This window comes from Micrasema longulum, unplaced genomic scaffold (assembly GCF_059751315.1).
Source record: "Micrasema longulum isolate JH-2025_06_02 unplaced genomic scaffold, ASM5975131v1 h1tg000147l, whole genome shotgun sequence".
Lineage (NCBI taxonomy): Eukaryota > Metazoa > Arthropoda > Insecta > Trichoptera > Brachycentridae > Micrasema > Micrasema longulum.
Genome location: NW_028277353.1, coordinates 1,454,482 through 1,480,908, shown reverse-complemented (window position 1 = coordinate 1,480,908; position 26,427 = coordinate 1,454,482). Strand labels below are relative to the sequence as shown.

At 31.2% G+C, this 26,427-nt stretch overlaps 1 protein-coding gene across 2 annotated transcripts in view; it reads right to left on the bottom strand.

Moving 5' to 3' along the window:
* Positions 1–26,427, bottom strand: part of LOC148284150 (dipeptidase 1-like) — a 275,985-nt gene that overhangs the window by 185,662 nt on the left and 63,896 nt on the right. The gene's annotated exons all lie outside the window — the stretch shown is intronic.

The following is a 26,427-nucleotide window of genomic DNA, read 5'->3' as shown; positions in this document are numbered from 1 at the left end:
AAACTGGCTCTTTAGAAGCGATCTTTCAAGAAATGGAGACCGCGTATCCATTTATTCTATGGGTTACTTTTTCAATTTCCGCGACCTTTTCTTTCTTCTACTTCCAATGTAATACTTTGTATTTTTATATTATGTAAATATTAATATTATTACAATTTTTACGATCCCCAGTTCGGCCTCTAAATTGAATAGAAATGTTATTTTTGAATGCTGATTTCGTCCCACCTTTGAATTTTTTTTTGTGGTATTGGATTTTTGCCTAAAATCCTGCTTTAGAATATTTAATATTGCTGAAAGCGTTCGGGGGTGATTAAAATTGAAACCGCATACTTAGTATTACATTTATATTTCAGGGCACCTTTATTTTATTATGACATAAAATTCGCGCAAGAAATAAACGTGTGATGGTTTTTAGGTTTAGTAGTTTTAATATTTTTGTCCAGGTTTCGAGTGGTATGACTTTTAAAAACTTGCAATAGAATATAGTAATATATTTTTTATAGCATTTTTGTAGGAACGAAATACATGTGTATAAAAATACTTAACTAATTTACTTGTTTGCTTATTTTTAATTTATTATTTTTTTGTACCACAACAGGCCTTTTTTTTATTTATTTATTTACAATTTTAAAAAAACCCGTTAGGGTTACATTAGAAATGTAATATTGTCTAGTCATTTTATGTCCCGTCTAGTCTAGTTAGTTCAGTCATCATGTGCTTTTTCAGATTGATTTTAAATTTGTCTCCAGTAAAATTTTCAAGTAGTAAGGTAGGTCGTTGTAGTGTTTAAGTCCATTATGTTGTATTTTTGACTGTCCTGAGTTTGTCTTTGCTTTTTCAATATGATAGTGTTGTTGTTGTCTGGTGTTATATTTGTATATGTCAGCATTTTCGACTAATATTATGTCGTCGTCTTGTATGTTTCCCAGTGTTATTTTGTGTACAATTTTTAAGGTCTCAATTTTAGTCAAGTAGTTTATGTCAAACTGGTGTGTTTTTTTGTACAGTTAAGGCTGAATTATAGTGGTGAATATAGTAGTGAACACAGTATACTCAGGCTTGAGAAAAAACACATTTTAATTTTTGTATTCTCACCGGGAATCAAACCCAGAACCTTCCGTGCGTTAGTCAAGTGTCTAAAGTTGATTCGAAACAAAAATATGAAACTCAGTATTCATAGATGGCGCATTTATCAATTTTGATTAATAGTTGCGATCATTCCCTTTATTTTCACTGAAAAACTACAAAACTTGGTTTGTAGAAACTACACTGTATTGTTTGTTACAATAATCATGAAAATATAATGAATATGTCTTTTAAGAACCGTGTGCAAAGGAAAAAAATGCTAGTCTTATTTTCGCGCATACAAACTCAACAGCGGACAGCCAGAACGTATGTGACCGACGACTTTCTTTTTCTAAGAACCACCCGGTCCTTATCGGCTCTATTTATGAGGAAGTAACGATACAATTATATTTCATATTTTTACGAGCGTTAGTGAATATTAATTAAGATTTTTTGAAGTATTTCTCATTAAAATCAGATCATAATATTTTTATTTGAGATTTGGAAAGTAAATATATTAACAAATTATTTATAACAGAAACTATTCAAATAACCCCTTAAATAATTTATTTGGTTGGTAAATTTACGATCATCTTAGATTCAGCTTGAATTTGATTATTTTATTTTAAAAATAAAAAAAACAATAAGTTTAGTACATCCAAATTTTTACTAAGAAATAATAAATTTCACCGGTGGACTCTCATCAATATGATATACGTTTGCATAAGATATGTCAACAGAGGTGTAGAAATTTTATGGGCAAGGAATATAGAGCTCCCGGCATTTACAGGGCTTACGATCTGTCATAATATAACTAAAACAATACATACCTCATTTCTACCTCATTATGATATTACATCATTTTGCGTCTTTTTTTGAGACTTGGCTTTATCATCATCATCGTTCCCTTTCCCTTGGCTTCAGTCCACAATATTCGTGTTTTTGGTATCGGCGTTTATTATTGTAACAATTTTTCGTATTATGTTTGAGTTATGATAGAAACTTTAATAGTTTTAAAAGTAAATACACATAAACAATTAAAAAATTTATAATTTATACCGTTTTTTGAATATTTAATTGATGTAAAAATTGATGAAAGAATGATTCTAAAAAGCCAATTATTTATGATTTGTTTAGTAAACTATCATGCCTAAGTGAGGAATACTTTAAAATAATTAAGTTTTTATCATTACTAAGAAATATTGTTTTATTTCAAGACAATTTCCAATAGTCGCAGGTAAGAAAAAATATCAGTACGTCAATGAATAATATAGTTTTATTAATCAGTTTTTCGCGATTTAAACCAGGAATGAAATATTCTCGTGGGTGAATTGTTCGTTTTATAGTGATTAAAGTTACGATTCGATTCTCAGGATTCAGTTTTTTTGCAATTACTTTTTTTTTAATGCATTTTTTTGATTATCAAATATCTGCGTTAAATTAGAAAGTGTTTTAGCTTAATTTTTTAGCGTCATTTTTAATAAATTCTTTTTCAAATTTATAAATGTAGACATTTTATCAAAATTTTCGCAGTTTACCAATGCACAGCACTTTTGGGTGCAAATACTATGTACGGATCAAAGAGATATTCAATTTCATTCATTATAACAGTATGCGAGGGGTAAAATACAGTAACCCTAAAAACCCAACTTTTCAGGAGAGACAAATGGGTAATTTTTTTTACTTTCAACATCTGGTATTTTTTAATGAAAGGCTGTATGTAATCTAAAATATTTAATTTTTCATGTGTGTTTAATATTCAAATGTGTTTTTCTTAGTTTATACATTTTTTCAGCGCTCAAAATGGAGATGCATTATTATTTTTACCTCTGATTATTTTTATGGCACAAGATAAAATGTCAAATAGGAAATCAACAGTTAATCCAAAGAATTTTTTAATCATGTTTAAAATTATAAAAAAATAAATAGCCAGTGATAGAACAAGCATGTTTGTTTACTAAGCCTCCACCCAAGTAAATGAACTATCAATAAAAATACTGATGATTTTAGGCGCACATACAATTAGTTGAATCTAATGCCAACAAATGTACTATCTTTAAAATATCATTTTAGTTACAGGACTTACAGAACAAACACTTACACTAAGAAATGAGCATTAAATAAATGACAACTAGAATCCAATGTAGAAACGTGTTTTCTAAATTTGCAAGAAATCAATCCATTGCCTCGGTACGCTTAAAATGAGCTTGAAATGATTAGTAGTTTAATAGCAAATGAACTAAGTGCGAGTAAAAATAATAGCGTTATGGTTACAAATAAAACTCCTCTTTCTACTTCTTCAAAACAAATAAATATGTAACATATTTTATATTCTTTTAAAATTACCAGATGAACCAATTAATTAAAACTAAACGAGAATTGCAGCTAGCACCTGACGATCTGACATCCAAAGAATATGATTAATATTATAAACGAAAGGAAAATAATTTAACATTGTCTTTATAAAAGAAAAAAGGAAATAACGAAATAAATTAAAATCTATGAAATAGTCATGCTTGTCTCATCTCAAAGGGACTCTTTTAAATATTTCGACACAGTTGTTGGTCCAGCAAAAGCCAAAAAGACACTAAACGTTGTGTCAAATTAACGTAAAGAGGTTCCGTTGAGCATACAGAAAAACTAGACATTACTTATGGAAGCTTTGCATTAACCTTATTTCAGACGGAAAAATTCGCTGGTACTCGTATTTTGTAGAGAAAATTCTTATGATCAATAGCAAAAGTGAAAAATATAAAGTTGATTTCTTACGAAAAAAATTGCCTAAATTAATGGAGGTTATTGTTACTTTTATTACCCTGACGAGAAAGACAAAAGTGGAATGATCAATAAAAACATCATTAAGGTTCTAAAACCCTTAAAGTCGAATAGACGAAGACAATTATTTTTTTGTGAAAGATCTGTCCACGGTTTAATAAACTTCAGATAAACCTAAATATATATTTTTTTATAAACCGAGTAAAATAAAATTAATTCGTACAAACAAGAATAGATACTTAACAAAAATTAGAACAGATTTTATAGTTCATTCATTGGATTTTATAATGTTTATCTATTAGATTTAACTGTTTAATCGCCCTCTGCCTGGAACCGATTGCCTTCAAACTAACAAATCATCAACAGACCCAGTCAGTTCAGATCCTAACTAAGATCTCACTTTTTTAGATTATCACACACTCAATTGAACGTAGTTATGTAGAAAGCAGTCAGCCATGCAAAAGTGAAACTAAGATAATAGCATCTTTGTGAAAAGAGTGAATTATCAAATCTACACAACAGTTGGAATGTTTTTGGCTTTGACAAATGATTAACAATGAATACATTAGTTTTTATGGCAGTACAAACAAGAGTCTTATTATGTGTTTGAACAGTGTAAATGAATTTTAAAGTACCGTAAAAATTTTCTAGTCCTGTGGGTGTTTTCTGCGAATTGAGAAATTCCGTTTTTGTAATCGACACTATTTTCAGAATAATAAAAATTGATTTGAATATATTGCCCGAATAGTGCAAAACCTATTTCAACGTATCAAAAACATGTGTTAGACTGATAGCCACCTATGGGATAGAGGCAAGGGTAGACACTTCTAAGACAAAATCGCTGAGAAGTTCCGAACAAAGAAGATGCGAACTCTCCGATCCATAACCGAAAACACGCTGCGAGATCGCATAAGAAACATTGATATTCGGAGCACGTGCGGTACGGAAGATATTGTAAGACGGGGAAGACAACGAAGGCGGTTCTGGAATCAACATGTCAATGGAATGGCGAAGGTTCGAACCTCGGACCTCTGATCAATGACTCCGCAACATTAGCCACGGGACCACAACCCGGATCAATAATTACGTACCCCTTTTACATAACAAAAATAATATTTTAAAAACAAACATAAATCGTTTAACATGAAAAATCACCGAGTTCGTACTTAAAACATTAATTTGAAAAGGTTCCTATATTAGTAAAATTAAGTAACCTTCATAATTCTTTTTATTGTATTGTTAATAATTTATCCAAACTTATTAAACAAAAAAAATCTTCAAACGTTTTCTTCAAAAACATATTTTATTCTAGAATGAAACGACAAACCCCAATATTATACAGCTACACACTTTTTTTTAACGGAATATTTCTTTTTTAATGAAAAATCGTTAGGACCAAAACATTGAAACGAGTTTCGAACATTATAGAAAGATTTGTATTTCAAAAGAAATTAAAATAATAAACCTGTTTTTGGCACCCATTACTTTTCTCTCAACAGCCAAAATTTTGTTCGTACAGAGGAATTTATATTACATACTTCTAGTTAACTTTTCCAACCACAAAACAAAGAATAAAAAGTTCACGAATATCGCGTAGAAAACTGCATCTTTTTTCGTAAACTAACGAATAATATTCATAATCAACAGCGTTTTGAGTATGTCCAGGTGTTTAAAAATATGCTGGTGAATGTTACAAAGTTAATTGGCCACTTAAACCAGCCAATGACTGGTCATAAGCTCTGTTGGTGCTGAGACTTCCATATTCCCTTCTCAAAAATGTTTTTCCTCTCTGTTGCAACAAATTTAGAATAATTATAATATTTGCAGAAGATTTCAACATTGATGGAGATTTTATCTAGATCGTATTATAGAAATATGTCTATGTACAGGGCTTCCGGTTAGTCTTAATAAACTTCTTAAAATAGTACAAATGAAAGCAGTTCTAAAATTTACATATTTTTGCTGTATATTTGCTTAAAATACGAAATTATATTATTTTACATTTACATGTTTATACGTAAAATTGTAAAAACTATTTTTTTCAGTTATACATCGACTAATTTTTAGGTAAGTAAGTGACTCAGGTTTTAAACTAACTAACTCGCTATGATGAAAATATTAAACGAAAGAAAAATCATTTTATATTAAAAATCTTGAGGAAGTATAAATGAAAATCAAAGTGGATTATACAACTTTTTAAACTAATACGTGTAAAATGTCTTACCATAAAAGTGAAAAAAGATTTTAAAAATAAATCATTTGAAATTGAAATTTTATTAATATTTTGAGTTTTTCAAGGTGTTCGAAAACAAGTGTTTTTCTTTTAAAAAATCAGTCAATCTTTTTTGATTTGTATTTTTTTCAATATCGCGTACAGTAGTCGGTTCAATGATATAATTAATTAAATCCATAAGGCGAAAGTACACGTGAAGAAAACGAAACGAATAAATATTTATATTTCTTGTATTAGAGTTGAAACATTAACTTATTTTAGTTTTTTTATACCAATTGTACATTTATAATTTTTTTAATAAAATCTTTTACATATGAGCAATTTTAAAGACATATTTTGAAATCGTAGATATACTTAAGTATGAAATGGAATTTAGAGTGTTATTTTTTAATTATCCTAGGATGTATCAAAAATGACAATGATCAATCAATATTCATTGCCGTACCTTAACATTTTCCAAAGTATGTATAGTAAATTTCTATTCTTAATGACTTACATTTTAGACATTATTGTTTTAAGTGTGAACAGTTTTCAATAACTGTATATTTATATGAAAAATAATTAATTTTCATTCTTGATTGTACATTCTTTAATGTTATATTTAGTGTTGGCTTTTCATTATCACCATAATTTCCTTTTAGCATCGAATGGTGCATAGGAAACTGCATTGGTTTATAAATCACAGCGTATCTTGATCATTTTAGTTACATAAAGGTAAGATCTAGTTGGATCTAGTCTGAGGTTCATAAAGGTAAGTCTTACGTTTCGAGTGCCAGTCCAGGGGCTATGAAATATCCTAGTGTAAAAACAACTTTTTGAATAAATATTTCATGTCAACCATGTCAGGAATCAAACCTGAGATCTTTTGCATGGTAGTCGAAATGCACTGACCACTGCGCAACCAGGCAAACTGGCTTTTCATTATTTGTCAATTTTTCCAAATCAATCAATAATTTAAAGAATTCGTAGGTAAGTTGTGGGTAAAATTATTAAATATTTAAAAAAATATCTTAATGATATTTTAAATTCAACTTTTTTCTGATTATATTAATAAAACTTGCTTTATAGACGTGGAGTTATTTTTAATCGGGCAATTAAGATTGCTAATTGCGTTTTCCACATCTTTCCGTTTGAATAAAATAACATTCTGTTTCTCGGTTACTTGAAAAGTTTTCGAGCTAATTCCCTACAATATTCCTAGTAGAGGTGATTTAAACCGATTGAAGGAAATAATTTAATAACTGGTTGTTGGACAACTCGAATATGTAGTACCTAAGTAGCCTAGCATCACTTACTGTTATTTTCTTTAAATCAAAAAAAATCATCGTCATTTTCGTTTGAGCCCGTGTATATTGGATTCGCTACGACGCCGACGTTTTAACTACAGCTGCAGGAGCCATCTTAACCTACACTCGGTCACCCAAAGGAGACGACACATATTGATAATAGTGACTTTGAAAATCTAAGCACCTTTAATAATTTATTACAGAAATATAGAAGACATGTGATATATGGTACAAATCCATAAATTTCAAATAACCAGTGTCGGTCAAGATACCATTCTTAACACTTTGTATCCCGGAGCCGTGTAAACACGTGATTATAAAACCATGCGTTGTGTCCCGGTTCTGTGTTTTCACGTGGTTTACCAGCTGTCTAAAAAAGTCAATTTTACTGTCATCTAGTGACTTTGATTAGTCCTTTTTTGCTGCTGGTAAACCACGTGAAAACACGGGACCAGGACACAAGGCATGGTTATTATAATCACGTGTTTACACGGATCCGGGATTCAAAGCAACAAAAAAGAAGTGAGGCATTGTATATGTGCAACCATTGCTATGCGCAATGTGGCTATCCATAAAGGTCAATGTTGGCAAAACTATCTAACAAAAATTATTTATTTAATTATTTCAAATAAATCTGAGAAGTTTCGATTGATTTAACCCAGTGTTTTCATAATTATGACACTTTTAAGAAACCCTTCACAAAGCATGAAATTTCACAAAAATGGGCCGAGCACAGGGTGTTTGTTCTATGTGTGTTTGGCCGGTACTCAAAGTGTTAAAACTGTCGCAAAAGCGATGAAACGAGCCACAGGTTATTCCAAATAATCTGTGTATTCTATTTCCATTCTTCTTCTCTTAGTGCCCTGTCAGGTATCCTCAACGTTGGCAATCACTCTGGCAAAAGTCTCCCTGTCCTGTGCTTCACAGTCTTGAAGCCAGTCCAGTCTCATTTCGCAGCCAGGACATTTGTCTTCTTCCAACCCTTCTGTGACCCTCAATCTCGCCTTTCAAAATTAAATGAAGCAAGTGGTACTTTTCTCCACGCATTATATGCCCCAGATATGAAATTTTACGGACTCTAATGGTGGTTAAGAGTTCTCTGTTCGTTCTAGCTCGACTTAAGACTTCTGAGTTGCAACATCAGGTCTGTCCAAGATATCTTAAGCACTCTGCGATGCAACCTAATCTAAAAAAAAATCTATTTCAATAATATTTATGTTTATGTTCTAACTTTTATTTAAAATATTATTTAATAATATAATATAGTGCTAACTTATGTACTTAACTGTTTGTTATTACACATAATTATTTTATGTGAAACTTGTATAAAAATGTATAATATATATAATATATATAATATATAATATATATAATATATATAATAATTAAAAACATACAATGGCATTGCACCTGGGCGATATTAGTGGCACAAGTCGCCAAACAAACAAGTCAAAAATGGTCGCCTTTGAATTAGATATGCAGAAATAATCAACATCATTCCCTTTCCGCACCTAATGGTGCATAGGGCACTGCATTGGTACACAGGGAACCGCAATGGTACACTAACTGCAGCGTATCTTGATCATTTTTGTTTCGTGAATTGTTTCATTTTCAGGTATCAGGCTAGGGACTATGAAATATTCCAATGTAAAAACTTCATTAAAAATAAATATTTCATATCAACCATTTCGGGAATCGAACCCAAGACCTCTTGCATGGTAGGCAAACGCGCTGACCACTGCACCACGAGGCCGGCATATGCAGAACTAGTATTCCTGAACTTATGTTTTATCTGCATAATTATTAACGACATAATTCTTTAAGATATTTATATGGGTTTCAAAGCAAAAATGTGAATAATACACAAATTATTTTTTCCATACTTAAACTCAAGAAATAATAGTGGCGTAATGGTGATTATGTCATTTTTATTTCTGAAAACATTTAAAACTAGATGGCGCAAGTCAGTGAAGTGAGTGAATTTTATGTTATGCATGCATGAATATTAATATTTGTGAATAAATGTTAGTTGAATAATATCGTGCGAGTATGTTGAAAATTTCATGTGCGATTCGTTTCAATTTGAAACTGTTCTCCCGTAAAAAATGTGTTATGAGTTGTGCCACTATTATATTCGGGTGCTATATATTATTTAAAATCTACTATGTACTCGGATAATAGTAAAATATTCTAGTTATTGAAATATTTGTATTTCGGAAACCGGTTATTCACGTCACTATTTAACAGGAAGGTAAGCAAGACCGTACTCAGAAGGTAATAAAATCCTGAAAATATTAAACAGCGCGCCCCCTCGTCCGCTAAGCGTTGCTCCAACCTCTATTCGAAGCAGTTTGACCCTAATTTAAGGGTGTTGTAGAAAGCGGTACTAATAAATGGGGGTTGCAGGAGGCAACCTGCATCACTTAATTAAAAATTATTTCATTTTTAAACTCCTTTAATTAAATGACAAAGTCGCTTTTTTTCTAAAGATTTTTTTGTTAATTAATTACAGTTTTTCAAAAGCATTTAACATTACAAGATAAATATTTCGAATTGGGAAACGCATTTTAAAAATCTTTAATTGATAACAAGTAGGGCTTAAAATAACATGAAATATTACATTTATTTATTTAAATATTTTTCATTACCAACTTCATATACGAAGACAACCACTTCAATAATCAATGTTTAATTATGATGTTTCAAATACTGAATTTTGATTATTATTTATAAATTAAAATCGATGTAGTTTAGCACATAGCATGACCGATTAGCGAGCAAATGAATTTCCATGATCCTTATTATGAAATTAATTTTAAAATTTACTCTGTCGTAAAGTGACCTCAATTGATTGAATTGCAAAAGTCCTAAAGATTTTGGTGTAAAAAAATCAGCTATTATGAGTTTTCTCACAATTTTTTTTATATTATGGTGTGTTTTTTAATTGCTCTCTAATTGATGTATTTTATTTTACTTTAAGTTTTTCACGGCCCATCGGATACAACATGTATTTGTTTGTGTTATTGTGCAGTGTTCACTGAAATGTGATATGTCAGCAAAGAATCCAAACAATAATAATACAATAACCCAGAAAAATAATATCGCAAATTTTTTTGATCAAAAAATGTTTTATCCTTTTAACATGCTATGTGAAAAAATTCCCTCGAGTCACTGTCTGGTAACTTAAAGTTATCTTAGGTTAACCTTGGAAAACCTGAGGTTAGGAAACAATTGCGTGATATTGTTTGATGCACATTGATAGGGACGAGGTTGTCAATTTTTTTTAAAGTTCAAGATTAGCAAAAATTTACAAATCTGCTTTACTTCCATATTTTTACTTTTATTTGCTTTTTATATATATTGATAATTTTTGTGTTTTTTTCATTATGTATTTTTGCATAATTTAATTTAGTACGTACCATCATTATTTTGCATATGATTTATTGCTGCTATTTCTTATATTTCTTACTATAGTATTGAGCGGGTTTCTAGAAGACATATCTCAATTATCATCAATTATGCTTTTCAAATATATATTCTTTTTCTGTTGGTTTAAATGATACTCTTATTTTGTTTTTTTTTTATACTTCTATATTTTACTATTTTTTTGTTGATTTTAATGATACCACTATTTTGTATATTTGATTATGTGTGATTCTTAATTTGTATGATTTATATTTTTAAAAATTATTTCTGATTATCTTTTTTGCATTGTATTCTTTGGACATTGATTATTTATTACATTTACCTTTTTTCTAGATTGTTATTCTATATCATTATAATTTGATCTAATTAATTTTACTCTGTATTTTTATTGTTATGTATTGTGGCTTGACACGGGCATAGCCTAAAAAGCCTTAATAATTTCATAAGTATTAAAACTAGTGTGATTTTGAATGAATAAATAAATAAATTAATAAATTGACTGTCTCTTTTCCCCTAGTTAAAATTACATGTGTGTCTTGCTTAGTGATCTAATTTGTCTCTCAAGTGAATGTTTTGTATTTATATTTTGTTTGTGAATAAATGTTTTATTCAAAATTTTCATACATACTTAAATAAGTGACTTTTTTACTTATGTGTTAATTTTACTTAAAGGTCTGTCTAATATTCATAACGGTTGCCGAGATATTAATTAATTAAGTGCAATTTGCAACGCCACGCCGCGCCGCGCTGGTTATATCACAGGAACGGGCGGATTTCAAACGTAAAAGATATCACACAAACGTCGGATTTTTAAATATGGCATAAAATATAAATATTGAGAATACAGTGGTTACTGTGTATTCATTTTATTCAAATCTTCAATCTTTTTCTTGGGTATAAACGCTCTCATTTTTCACTTTAATCCTAGAGAAAATTTTATAAGAGGATACAACTTCGGCCGTTAAACATATTTCCAACTTTTTATCTGTAAACTTTCGATAGATAAAAGGGTAGTCGTGTTTTTCTGCTACAAAAATTTAAATTTTCCCATAAAACATTCCTAAAAAAAATTAAAGGCAGCTTATTTTCAGCTTCATTTTTATCAAATTATAAAGTTGACCTACTCTTTTTTAAATTTATGGTTTCCTCTCAAAAATTCAATTTATAAATTGGTGAAACGGTAAGGCAGAAAAAAAAACCAAAGATAATTTATTCGTTTAAAATGTGTCATTTCATGAGGAAAGTAAATGACAAACGTCAGTGGTAACCAACTTTTTATTTGCTTTAATAAAAAAAACATTTAACCACGTGTACCTAAATACGTTTTTGAAAACAACTTAAATGAGTGAATATTTCATAATATTCAAATGTTTTTTAAGCCTCTCAAATAGATGTAAATAAATCTATGATTTAAATGATTAATATTTAGTGTTGTATAGCGATAAAAAATCAAAATACAAAAATCACAGTGTTCAAACTAATTATGTATTAATAACATAACAAATGATGTAATTTTCTGTTTAGCCCAAAGGTTTTTCAAAACAAACACACAACGATAAAAAAAAAACAGGTTCATGTTCCGGAGTGGACTGTCATTCTTAGAGAATTTTCTTTATCAGTTTTGTTATTTATTTCTAATTATTTAAATAGATTATTGTGCAAGAAGAATTAGAGAGAAAAAAAAACTTTTGAAAGACAACGATAATTTTATTTTTAAACTTACTAGTCGTATTTCTAAAACAACTCACGTTCGAATTTAAATTTATTAAAATAAAAATTAATGGTGTTTTACTGTGATCCCATTTTCATGGTAATAACAAAATTGAAAATATGGGATAAATATTCAAATCAGTGTCTTTCAAAATATTTACTTGCAGAAGTAATCAATCTCTTACATGATCAAATAAATTCAATCCCTATCAAAATTAATTAATTACCTTGGTAAGAGGTTTTTCAATCCCCGGAAATTAAATATCCCGTGCCCAATTTTCACCCTTTTCCAAAATGTGAGATTTTGTTTTCAAAGGATTTCTTCAAGGTTGACAACATCTCCCTAAGTTAATCAAGACTGTGCTCAAAATGTAAAGAAGGGAGAGGTTGTGATAGTAAAGGGGGAATTTATTATGCATTTAGGTCTGATCTGAACCACTTCAGTTATGCAAATCACATTTTCATTATCGCTGTGAGGCCAGAGAGATTTCAAAGCCGAAAACAAGCGCTTGAAAATGCAACCAAATTTATCTCTAATACTTGTGTACTATATCTACTACTATTTAAATCGACTATTTTACACGGCCTAAGGAACTGATCCACTTAACATGATATATTTATCTAAACTTTAATTTTAAATTCTTTATGCTAAGTAATAAATACATTTATTAGTTTTTAACTGATTTTTTTCAAATGGGAAATAAGCGAATTTAAACTAAAGATATAGGTTATGAGTGTATGTTTTTATTCATATTTAGTCAAGAAAATCCGGTGGAAATTTTATATTTTAAATTAAAATAACTTTATATGTAAGTGGTAAGAGTAGAGAAAGGCGTTGAAGTTGCAGGAGGTACTGCGGATTTTTATTTCCTGTGGGTTGTTGGCCGGAAGAGACGCATGCGTTCGGTATTGAGGGGTACTTGACAAGCTATTTTTCGGTTTCGGCAGTTAGGCTTAAGTTCTGTTATCGTTATTCGCTGAATAAGTAAAGTGCCTTCGATGAAGTTGATTAGAAATGTAGTAACCAGGTTTATAGCTTCAAAAGCAGCTATCAACAGACTTTGCTAAGGTTCAGCTCCATCTGTTCCTACCGATGAAAACATCCTACGTGTGAGCACTTTATGGTTTGAAAACCCACAGATGTCACTTGGAATCTCGAAATCAATTTTGCATGGTATGATGAAGAAAAAACTCAAGTTTTATCCATATAAAATTTGTCTAGTCCAAAAATTGAACAATAATGACTATCAAACAAAATTAACTTATGCCTAAAGGATGTTTAGTTTTTTTTCTACGGAAACATGACTGAGTAATATCTATTACCGTGATGAAGCTTATTTTTATCTTGAAAGTTATGCAAATTCCCACTTATGGTATTCAAACAATCCGACGCAAATATTGTATAGCCAGAAGGTAACTTCTCGGTGCGCTATTTCAGATGAATATTTTCGTGGCCCAGCGGTGACGGTAAATTTTGTGAGATATTGTGAGATGATCAACATTTTTGATCTCAAGCAAATTTGCAATAGTATTTCATTCAATAGAAACAGCTTATTTCAACAAGGTAACTCTACTGTCTACATTGCGTTTGCGTCTATGGTTGCTGTAAAACATTTTTTTCTTAGAAAAAAGGATCCCTCGGCTTAGTGACATCTCCTGGCCCGCACAACCGTCTAATCTGAGTCAATATGACTTTTTTTAGTGGAACTACCTCAAATACATTGTTTATCAAAACCACTTTCCCACTACGACCAAACCACAATATATAATGTAAACTGAGGTCGCGACGATTTCGAGCAGTCTCTGACAAAGCGGTTTTAAAATATGCGTAAAACATTAGAAAAGTGCTCGCATCTTAAAGTTTAGCGTTTAGAAAATATCGTCATTAAAAAATAAAATCCCGATCTATGTACTTTTTAAAACAACTTTCTGTATTTTTTTTTTTTTAAATCTGCCATCCGACAGCCTATATAAGCCACCCCCATTTTCTATTTGTGCTTTAATTTATGGTGCCATTAAGGTTTTATTTTAAATGTTAGGAATGTTAAAATATAAATATCGTATGGCTCAGAAACTTAGACATTGAAAGCGCGCGCTATGAAACGGTTGGAGGCATTCGAGGTGTGGCTTTGTAGAAGAATGCTTCGCATACCGTAGACAGATTTTGTCAGCAATATAGAGGTCCTGAGAAGAACTAATTACATCAGATAACTGTTAAAATTTATAAAGCTCCGTAAGACCTCTTATCTGGGTCACATCTCTGCTGCCTGCTCGGAGACAAATGTAAAACCCTTCAACTTATACTAATGGGCAAGATTGAGATATAACGTGGACCTAGCAGAAGGCAAATGTCTTGGCTGAGCAACATAAGAGACTGGACCGGAACGAGATGTGTGGGAGAGTTGTTCCGAGTAGACAGAGAGGACTTTTTAGAAATGATTGCCAACGTCAGGGACACTCTATATGGTATAAGAAGAAGAAACATGTATCATCCATATTTGTTACAAAACTTCGGTCACAATTATTCAAATTAAAATTAATAAACTAATTTTGAAATGAAGAAAAATATGTTTTACCTAAATATGTGTTAAAATGAAATTATATCTGGTTCAAATACAAAAAAGTTTTTTTACTTTTGATCCAAAGGGCTTAGATACCAACACAAAATTTCAGTTTGATCTCAGAGGTGGCTTCAACAATCAAAGTTTGGTAAAAGTTTAAAAAATCTGCTCTCTTCTTAAGGTGAGAAAGTAAAATTTTCTGTTTGTTTTATTTAAAAAACTAAGCGATATCACTTTATCCTTGACAAATCACGCAAAGAAAATGATTACAATGAAGTAGTTAAGCGCCGGCCGAATATGTGTTTTAAAATTATTTTTGGAATATAATTAAACTATGGAAACATTGAACAATAATTGTTTGCTCGCCACATTATTTTGACTGTATCATTTGTACCTCTATTATCTTATCTAAAACGTACGAACTTTTTTTAAACGTTAAATACATTTAAAAACTTTCAGACCTGAATAAACTTCTTTGTATATAAAAAAAAACATATTGTATTCTGAATATAATAAGGGAATTATTTGAACTTTTTGGGTACTTAAAATATATTTTTATCGTTTATACTTAACAAAATTTTTAACGCTCATTTTTAATGAACATGTCAAAAAGTAATTCTTGAAATTATGTTGTTAAAAAAACGGGTTGAGCTCCCCTGAATTTTCGGAGTTGTGTGTCCCTGTTTTCGTTTGCGGAAACCGTACACATATGATTACACCGTGCGGAGACGAGGCCATTCCGTTTACGCCGCAATCTCGATAAAACGTATCACGGCACCTTTTTTCTTGTAAGCAGAATCGCTATTTTTTCTTTGTGGGCACAATTGTCTTGAAGCTACCATATGTAAATTTTTCAGTGCGCTTTAACCCTACAACTATGTTATTGACTCGGTGGACTACTACATGGCGACACTTCATCTTGCATTCAACCTTCCCTGGTAGCTTGTTTTTTATCACTGGAAGGCCCACACCTTTTGGCCTAGAGTCGCTTTTGATCTGGTATGAATTCATGCTCTACTTATCTCTCTCTCTTGGCTCCTGCCCACTCTGTAAGTGCTGTCGGTTTTCAAGTCACAAACCCCGGCTCATCCTGGCCCGAACCTGCCACGCTACCCGACTGTGAAGAATCCGCCCCATGAAGATCGGATACCCTGCTGGTTTGAGCACACCTGGCGCCTTTTGGAGCTGACCACCCCAGGAGATCAGGTCTAGCTTCACTACTTGGACCCCGAACAGATGAACACATTGAAACTATTTTTTCCTTCTAACCGCTAGGAACTGATTAATTGCACACCATTTTACCCTTTGTATAGATCAATAGATCTAGAAATTGGTTAATTGCATACTTTTCTGTCCTCCGTCTGTAAAACCCGCTAGATCTGAATAACTGAATTCAGATAGGTATATCTCTCTTAATACCATTGGGAATTTTAATATTTCTGCTCCAAAAGATTATTTCACATAGTAAATTCGTCTTAGTAATACTTAAGTATTTTTGAATAATACCTGGAAAGAACTTGGCGCTTACAGGTGAAAAGCCATTTTAAACTAACTTGCTGTATTTTTCCTGCTGTTAAATAATCTCAAACGAATTATAATTTAGTCCATTATTTGATCTGTCCATAATTTTTATTCACTGATAACCAGTCTGAATGATTACTGAATTGTTTCAACGAATAGTTTTTAGTCACAGCTGTTTTCAGAGACAAACACACATAAAACATTACGACACAGAACTAGCCACAAGAAACCACACCCTGACTAGCCAAAATTTTAATGTAGTTTTCAAGGTAAAACATAATTTTTTCTATGTTTATATTCACTTACCCCATTAAATTTTTCTTACAAACACTGGGTCTTAAACCAACAATAATTGAATAAAATTCACGATGCATGTGTTATTAAAATAGTGTTCTTAAAATATATGTTTATTCAATCGAAATCATAAGGAAATATATTTTTAATATTTAATGGTTTCAAATATAATTCAAAAGGACTACAGGAATTTACGCTAAAACAAAAAGCCAGAAGGCCAAGCTGTCAAACCAAAAAATGTACTTTTCTGTGTAATGCCGACTATAAACAAAAGTAGAAAAAAATTGGACATACTTAGGGATATCAGTGATAAAAACATCCGGACGGAAAGGATTAAATATTCAAAAAGGTAACATCATAATTCACAGATCATAAATATTTCTTTGACCATGGCAGAGAAAATCCTCAGACAGCTACAATAAAAGAGTGAAGTCACATGTTATTTTTGACGCCAATTGTACAAGTACATGAATAAACATTTTTTTAAACATTGAACTTCCGTATTTCCGACAATTTAGCAAACATTTATTTGGGATCTGGTTTTTTTTTTTCTTTAGGAAGTTTTATTTTGGTGAACTCGTGCGGTCAGTTTGGAAATTGATGTCTGTATTTTTAGCCCGAAATGGCATTTCAACCGAATGGTTTTAAAAATCTCTTTTCAGCGATTATCGATTCACTGTTTTGGATTAATTAATCACGAACGCACAATGCACAGCGAAAATAGATGAAGACATAATTTTTTTTATGTTTTAGCAATTTAAAAAAGGAACATACGTTTTGGGATTAAATCCGTTTATCCCAATTTGATATTAGTTAATTACATGTATTTACAATTATATATATATGACTAGTGGACCCGACAGACGTTGTCCTGTCCAAATGTTGGCTTGCTGTTATTATCTTGGAATAAGACTTTTCATTGATAAGTGGGTATCTAGGTACTTGTTTATGGTTGAATTCCAAAATATAAAATAATTCATTTTCATCTAAAGAATTCTTTTTTTAAGTGTCAAATTTGTCTCTCCTCACCAACAGGGGTGGACTTGATTCATGAATGCGATTTTCAAAAATGTATGGAACGTCAGTTATTATTATTCTAGTATTACCAAAAATCCAGTAAAAAGAAAAAATGGGAAGAAATTATAAGGAATGTAAGGAAAAAATCTAATTGAGATCTACAAAAGGTTAATGTTCTTTATAAACATTCAATAACAAACTTTTTTTAATCACAAAAAGCAACATCCTTCCATTTTTTCGTATATGCGTTATCGTAGAATGCAACCCTGGTAGGTCGATGAAAAAAATATTTATGATTCTAACTTTTTTTTTACAGATTCTATTGAATAATCAATCTACAAAGATCTACATTTCGCTGAAAACTGCACGTAAATCGGTTGAACCGTTTAGAAGGAGTTCCAGTGACAGAAGAATTATATGTGTAAAGATAATTATTAAATGATAAACAATGAAGATTTAATTTTTTTTTAATATAAAGAAATACTTGCGTTCTTATGATTTACCCAAATATTCAATTTTTGGCCCATTTTCAGCGAGTTGTAAATAACTCACTATTAGAAAATGGAAATAAAATTGGAGTAGACCTGACCTATTCGGCTTGATCCACTCATCGATTCGTGTGCAACCTACCTTCACTATACATTTCTTAATAGTAATTTTATATTGTAAGTACTTACTAATTGTTCTTATGGATAATGGAGTTATTAATAAAAATAATTACGTTCATTATAAAAATAATTTATTATCTCTTGCAATTCGATTTTTAAATGCCTTTATAAAGAAAAACAGAAAAAAATTGTTTTGGGTTATTTTTTGTATAATATTTTGACAGCGCTCTCTTTTGGTCGGTCTTGCGATTCGTGCGATGGTCAGGCACATGACTCTCCTTCCAGCTTATAGTGATAAAACCAGGCTGCATGTGACTATAGTCAGTTACAAATTTATACAATAAAGTGCTGATATAGTCTAGTGGAAACGTTGAGGATAAAACAGAACGTCATTATTCACCCCTATTTCGAACAAAGCTGTATTAAGGCATCTTGATTTAAATCATACTAACGCTACCTTCTATTAAAGAAATTTTAGAGGTTTTGAGCAAGGCTCTTAACAAGATATTTCTACTTTATTTTGAGATGTTTCATTTTGAGAAAATACGGTCCCCGAATAGTTGTAAAAATGCTGTTTCCCTTTTTCTTTTAAGCAATTTCAACCTCATCACAGAAACCATCTTTAAGTTCATAAAAAGTGGATATCTCCTAACATAAAGTTTACACACAAAATGTATATAATATTCATTATGTAAATGGAATTTCTACAATACCAATTTTACATCAATAGGTACTTCAGAAATCTTGTATCAAAAGTGATTATTTTGCAAAATGTTTTTTTATTCCATAATTTCTTGAGATACTGATAAGAATTGGGTATTTAAATCATCAAATTATTTTTTTGCCGTAGTTAATGTGACGAGAAAATAATAATTATAAAAATATATTAATGTGGTGCCTCAGAAGTAGTTACCGCTAACCGTCGCGCATAAACAACAAACACGACAGGTTGGCAACATTATTACATTTAGGCGCAAAAAAAAATTTTTACCTATTAACTATGTGCTTAAGGGTCAAAACCTCCAACGCTTTTTATGTGTAGGATCTAGGTGTCTTCCGTGATAGTAAATTACTTTTCGACGCCCATGTTGACAGCATCATAAAAAAGTCATCGCGTGCGCTTGGCTTTATTATGCGTAGCTCTACGTCGTTCACCATGGCAAAGATACTCAAAATCCTTTACTGTACATTGGTGCGAAGCAACCTGGAATATGCATCACAAATATGGAATCTCGTTAATAATGTGCAGATATCAAGTATTGAAAATATTCAAAAGAAATTCGTTAAGTACATGTGTTTCAAATATGTAAAGAACATCACTTATTACCTCTGTAAAAACGTCGTGAAATAACTGATATAATTTGTCTATTAAAAACTGCCTCTGGTTCAATTGACTGCCTTGAACTACTATGTAAACTTTATTTTAATGTTCCTTCCAAAGTACTAAGGAATAACCTTCTTCTTTATATTCCTCTTGTTTTATATAATTATAGGCAAAATTCATATTTATGGCGAACTTTTAATCATTTTAATGTACTAACAAAATTATTGAATATAGATTTATTTGCGAATAATCATAATGACGTGCGGCATCTTCTTTCGAAATAATTTGTATAGTTTTTTTCTTTTCTCTTTGATTTACATTAGATTATTGTTCATTTTATGTTCGAGAATATTTTTTAACTTACTGTGATGCTACTTGTGAAAACCTGTATTTGGCTTATTTGTAATTTGTTTTGATTTATATATGAGATAAATATAGCTGTTGGTTATTCAAATAAATAATAAAAAAAATAAAAAAATAAGCACCGGAGAACTGATCACGTTTCTTTCTCTACCTCTGCAGCCCGCAACCTACTGCCAAGATCCAAGATCTACGTCTTCCGAAATTATTGTTAACCGCGTAGTAGAAAATATTAAAATAATTTTAACTTCAGCGTTCAATTTTATTAATTTAATATTCTATGGCATATCTCGTTCATTTCATTGTTTTATATTTTTACTTTGAAAATTGTGTTCACAACTCATGTAAGTATCGGCTTCCTTTTATTTATTTAGTTTGAAGCAACCTTTTAAAGAGCAAAGTACGGCTTACGCGTGAGATTTTAGATAAGACTTCAGACGACTTCCTACACCACAGTTTTGCGTGCAGGCAGGAATAAAAACCTTTCTACGTAGCGTATACACCCCCCCGGTTTACCTACTGATATAATAGTCGAGTCAAAAATTGGTGACCAACACAACTGGTGACCCCGATAATTGACTATTTTATTTAAATATTACATCAATCAAGTATTTTTTATTTTATTTTATTTAGGAAATCACTTTCCGGTTATCACGGTATGGCAACATTACGGGGTCACTTCACGCATGCGCGCAGACGGGATATCGAGTAAAAGGGGGACTTTTGGACACATTACGATGCATACAAACTTGGTTCTACGCGACTTCTGGGATATTATAATTCTATGGTTTATACTATATCCATTGTTAATTTGTTAATGGCGCAATATTGAAGGAACGGCGATTTAAAATGGCAAAATCGTATGATTTCTGTTCTTTTTACTAGACTACAGCCTAAAGCGGGAATGCGCTGATAATCCATATTTTATTTTTATTTTATTTTATTTTATTTGGGAAATCAACAGTTCTACTATTTATAGTAAACAAACAGATTTAGTGTATAAACTCAAAACTAATAACATATTTCCAAAAAGTATACAAAGTTAGCAAAAACAATATATTACATATTAAATAAATACATGTAAAAATGATATTTTCATGTACTCGTAAGTATTTTTCAATGGTCAAAGATTTTTATTTTTTTAAAAACAGTAAGTTATTGTAAATTGAGCGGGATTAGGACAAGGATGCTTGAAGATAGGATAAGGAGGGGAAGGGAGATGTACATATTTATTTTTATATTGTCTACCAAGTTACATAATGCATTTTAGGTGTAAATTTTAAATCTGACAGAGTAATGTTTGTGTAATCCATATCTTTAAATTTTGTATTGTCCACTGAAAAAGTTCTACGAAAAAAATCATTTTTAACATACGATGTTTTACTTATTAATACATGAAACAGGTGGTACCGTCTACAAATCTTGGCTGGCACATATACTGTTATTAAATTTAAAACTTCTGTAAAGTCAACTATTCCTGTCATAATTTTTTGAAGCAGTAGTTGGCCCGCACACACTCTGCGATATTGTAGGAAAGTGATTCCATCGTAGGTAGAGGCAGTGAGAGTTGATACATAAAAAATACCGGTTTTGTATTTTAGGTACTTTGTAAATTTGTTTTGAATATTTTCTATTCTTCTTATATATATTGCATACCGAGGATTTCATATCTGAGATGCGTATTCCAAATGGCTTCTGACAAACGTTTAAAATAATGAAATTAGGGCTTCTGGATTATCAAAGTATCAAAGATTATCAAATGGATTGTCTACTCATTCAAAATATGAAACCTAACATGCTCAATGCTTTGGAGGTAATTTTATTGATATGCGATTCAAAAAGTAGTTTCGAGTCTAAAACAATCCCAAGATCTTTAATTTCGTGCATTCTTATGAGTAAATTAATGTTTAGTTAGTAATCAAAATGAATAATTTTTATTTTCCTTGTGAATGTAACACAGACACATTTATTAATATTCAAAAACAGTTCATTTTTAATACAATAGTCAGTAAGACGATTAAGATCGTCTTGAATCATGAGGCAATCTTCTCGAGATTCAACTTTAGCGTATATTTTCATATCATCGACATTAAGAAGAAATTTTCAATAATGAAAGCAAACATCAATGTGATTTATATATATATATATATATATATATATATATATAAGAAATATAGGGGACCGAGTAGACTTCCCTGGAGAATACCAAAGGAGATTGAGTATGATTGAATAAATAATTGGAAATCAATGCAGAATTTTCCACAGTGTAAGAAATTTTAATAAAAAGCTTATTTTAAATTGTATGTAATTTTTAGTTATTTTACAGAGTTTTAGATAAATGTGATAAATCACGATTTATCTTATAAGTAATGATTATTACTCAATATTAAATCAACATTATACTCACTATGCATTATCGTATATTTCAGTAAATTATAGAGTAAAATTCAGCATCTTATCTTCATACAATAAAAATATCGATATGTGCTGAGGTTGGTAAACCAATGCAGTGTTATTTCCACCACCAAATAATGACAATGATTATATTAAATTATATCTTGAAAACACCAAATACGCATATATAATAACGTTGATCCATACTTATAATACTAATATTCAGTACATAAAATCTTTTTGTTTTAAATTGTAATATTTTTTTATGTAACTATCTTCATATTGTTTTTCTTTTGGATTTTATTTACTACTACTTTCATCTGTAATGCTATATTTTTATTGTAAATAATTGCCGTATCTTAACATTACCCACCTCAATTTGGGATATATTTAAAGTCTCTTTGTCTTATACATTAAAAAAATTAATATATGATATTTCATGTATCTCTATTATAATAGAGGTGGGGAAAGTATTTTAAAGAAAATATGGAGTATTTATTCGTTGATTTATATGTCCTAACTAAGCACAGGAAACGTTCCATTGAGTTAAAACATAGCTATTTCAAAAAATAATTATTGCCGGGTTTTGGATGAAGAAAATATTTATTGGCTCGTTTTGTATTTTATATTATTTACATTTATTTCTGCCCACACAGCGTTGGTTAAATACATACATAAACCTAACACACAATTAACTACGTTAACAACATACCTCATATTATTTAAATTATGAATATTACAAATTACTAAACAGGATAACAATCTTTAATGAGAGTAGGTATTTCCAGATGATTTTAATTGTGTTGATGTGTTGGTGAGTTGGTAATTTTGAAGTATGGGATATGGAGTGATGTGTGTGGAATGTGGTGTTTATGTTATGTATGATAACATATTTTAAGTGTTGGAAAAAACGGGAATAACCTAGCTTCAGGCGTGTTAAAAATCAGTAGTCAAAACCGAAAATATTCTATAGAAATTGAGAAAATATTATTATACCCTCCCAGATACAAATAATAAATCTCGGCTCTAAATAGAGGGTTGGCGACAGAACGCGGTTGATATTAGGCCATGTTGACGGATGGCTGAACTCACAAGCATGTTTTCTACGTTATGTTTTCGAAATCGAGGGGTTTCTTTTTGTCGGCGGAAAATTTAGTCAGATTTCGCTTGGAATCACACAGCATATTGGCTGCGGGTGGCGCTACCAGTAGTTGCAATTATTATTTTAAGAACCGTTCTCCGGACGCAGGTGTATCCAGGCCTGAACAATAATTACTTTATTAAATATTTATTTGAACGGACAAACACTAGATTTTATCATCGTACCCGAAGCCGCACGCGATGATGCATACGGCACAACTTTGGTACACCAAACACGGTGTATTTTGATATTCTGTTACTTGAAGTTAGGGGGTGTCGTCCAGGGACACTGAAATATTGATTTGCAAGATCAACTTTTAAATAAACATTTATTTGTTATTTATGTATTTATTTACGGAATAAACAGTGTGTTTACTAACAAGAAATACATAACCTCTTGTTATTATGCAAGTCTGATTAAATGAAAACACGAACATTATGTACTAATGGTTGCGAATTATGTGGGTATGCATTGGTCAAGTACTGTCATAACTTCTACATCATTTTTACCCACAACCAATGTTCACTTCCCACCTCAGTATCCTTTGATTACCCGCCGCATTAAGACCTCGTGTCGTACATCACACGTTTATTTTGTTGAACATATGTGCCGCATTATAAAACTTTCTTTCCACCAATCACAAGTGTTGTACTCGAGATCAGGGCCTGCTTTCATGTAAGTTCCGCCACAAGGGTCAAGTCGGATCCGACAAGTCCATCTAGAACGAGAACTAGGTTAGTGGCATCCTTTCCTAATTCATCTCATTTGATGGAGTTGTGACCGACTGACACTGCATATCGCATATCGAAGATTCTCACTTATTTTCATTAAATTTAATTACAGTCCACTCCGCTCAACAGTATCATAGAAGCCTTAAGGCTTCGCCCCCCGCTATTTCACGCCCAGCGTCTGCGTGGGAATCTATTTTCCCACCGACTACAGCTAGGACAAAAAAATAATCAGGTCTATTTTACATCAGACATCGAGACAAAATCTAGGTTATTTTAGTGATTACTTAAATTCAGATCATGTATTGAGGCACCCTCTGTGGTGTAGTGGTCAAGGCGCTTGACTCACACACGGAAGGCTCCGGGGTCGAGTCCCGGTGAAAACACAAAAATTAAATGTGATTTTTCTCAAGCCTGGGTGTTCTGTGATGTAATTCACTACCCTAATTGGGCCCCTGGCCAGTTGTGGTGCAAAAAAAGAAAAAAAAATGACACTATCGGGACATTAATGAATGAAAGCCGTTATTTGTCAATCTTGTTAGAAATCAAACCAAAAAACCTCAAGCATGGTTAGCAAACTCGCATACCACTACGCCAATGCAGCGTCCTACGCACTATTGCATTGAGTGCGGATAGAGAAGTTATGATATCAATTGTTTGGTTACATATGTAGATGATTTCGAATTAATATGGCGCTTTTTTCAGTCATAAAGAAGAAAAAAAGCGTCATCGACTTTAAGGCGTAATATAATAATACAATATATAAACAATAGTAAACATAATACTTGGATTGAGAATTCCAACAGAAATTCTAAAGTAAATCCGATTTGTTTGACGATTCGAATATCTCAAACGACGTGACGTCACAATTTAAATTAAATTATATATTATTTTGACGTAGGGCTCATGACCTGTCGTCGGATAGTTTTAGTGATCACTTACACCAGCCAATGACAGGTTACAAACCTTACTAAGACCTGGACGTTCATATTACCTACACAAAAATGTTTTCCCTCTCTTTCAATAAATGTTCATTTAAAAACCATTTTCTCGTTCCAATCACTTAACGTTTTTTTATTATTTATCTGTGTACATATTTTTTTGCATGTAGGTCAATTCTTCGTTCTAAAGCTACGCCCCTGCTATAAACAGTAATCCTTATCACGAATTCTGCACAAATGGCGTTTCTATTGGAAGCTTTTCTTAGATCATTAATTTGTGCAAGCGTTACAATATTCAAATTGTTGCTTGAATGGATACTAGAATAACCTTTCTATGAAGTTTTCCTAAGGAAAAATTGGCTAATTCAGGCACGAATTCGAAGTATAACTTATATCAATTCAGCTGACGCTCTGCAGTTTAAACTGATTTATATACGAGTAGAACATATTGATACGAGCTTTCTAATGTCTACCCTAAATAAGCTATAAGGGGTGTATTAATTTATCAAACGTATATAATTTCATTTCAATGGTTGTGTATGTACTAAAAACACTTCGACATGATCTTACACTAGATATGAATCAATCTCACTAAAAGTCGTATTCCTTTAAATATATTTTGTTCTTTTGTGATAAATAAATGAAATAAAATTAGTAAATACTTATGTGTATATTGTACTATATATTTGTAGATTCAGAAGGAATTTGATTGGTTTGATATTCTTGCACAAATTAATATCTAACTGTATGGATATGATATTCTTGCTCAGATTAACCGTAATGTACAAAAAAAATATCACCGTAACTTACTTACCAACGCTGTCTTTGCTGTGGGAAATTGTAAAACCAACATCGGATTCTTTTTCCCTCTGCCAAGGATCCTCAGAACAATGAACACAATCTTATTTAACGGTACTGTCGATGTGTTCCAACAGCAAAGGCAAGTATTCAAGAAGCAAGCGGTGTTATCACTCCTGACTCGCAATGATACACTTGCCATGTCCGCCTAGATTATGTTATAATTATACCTTTGTAAATTTAAA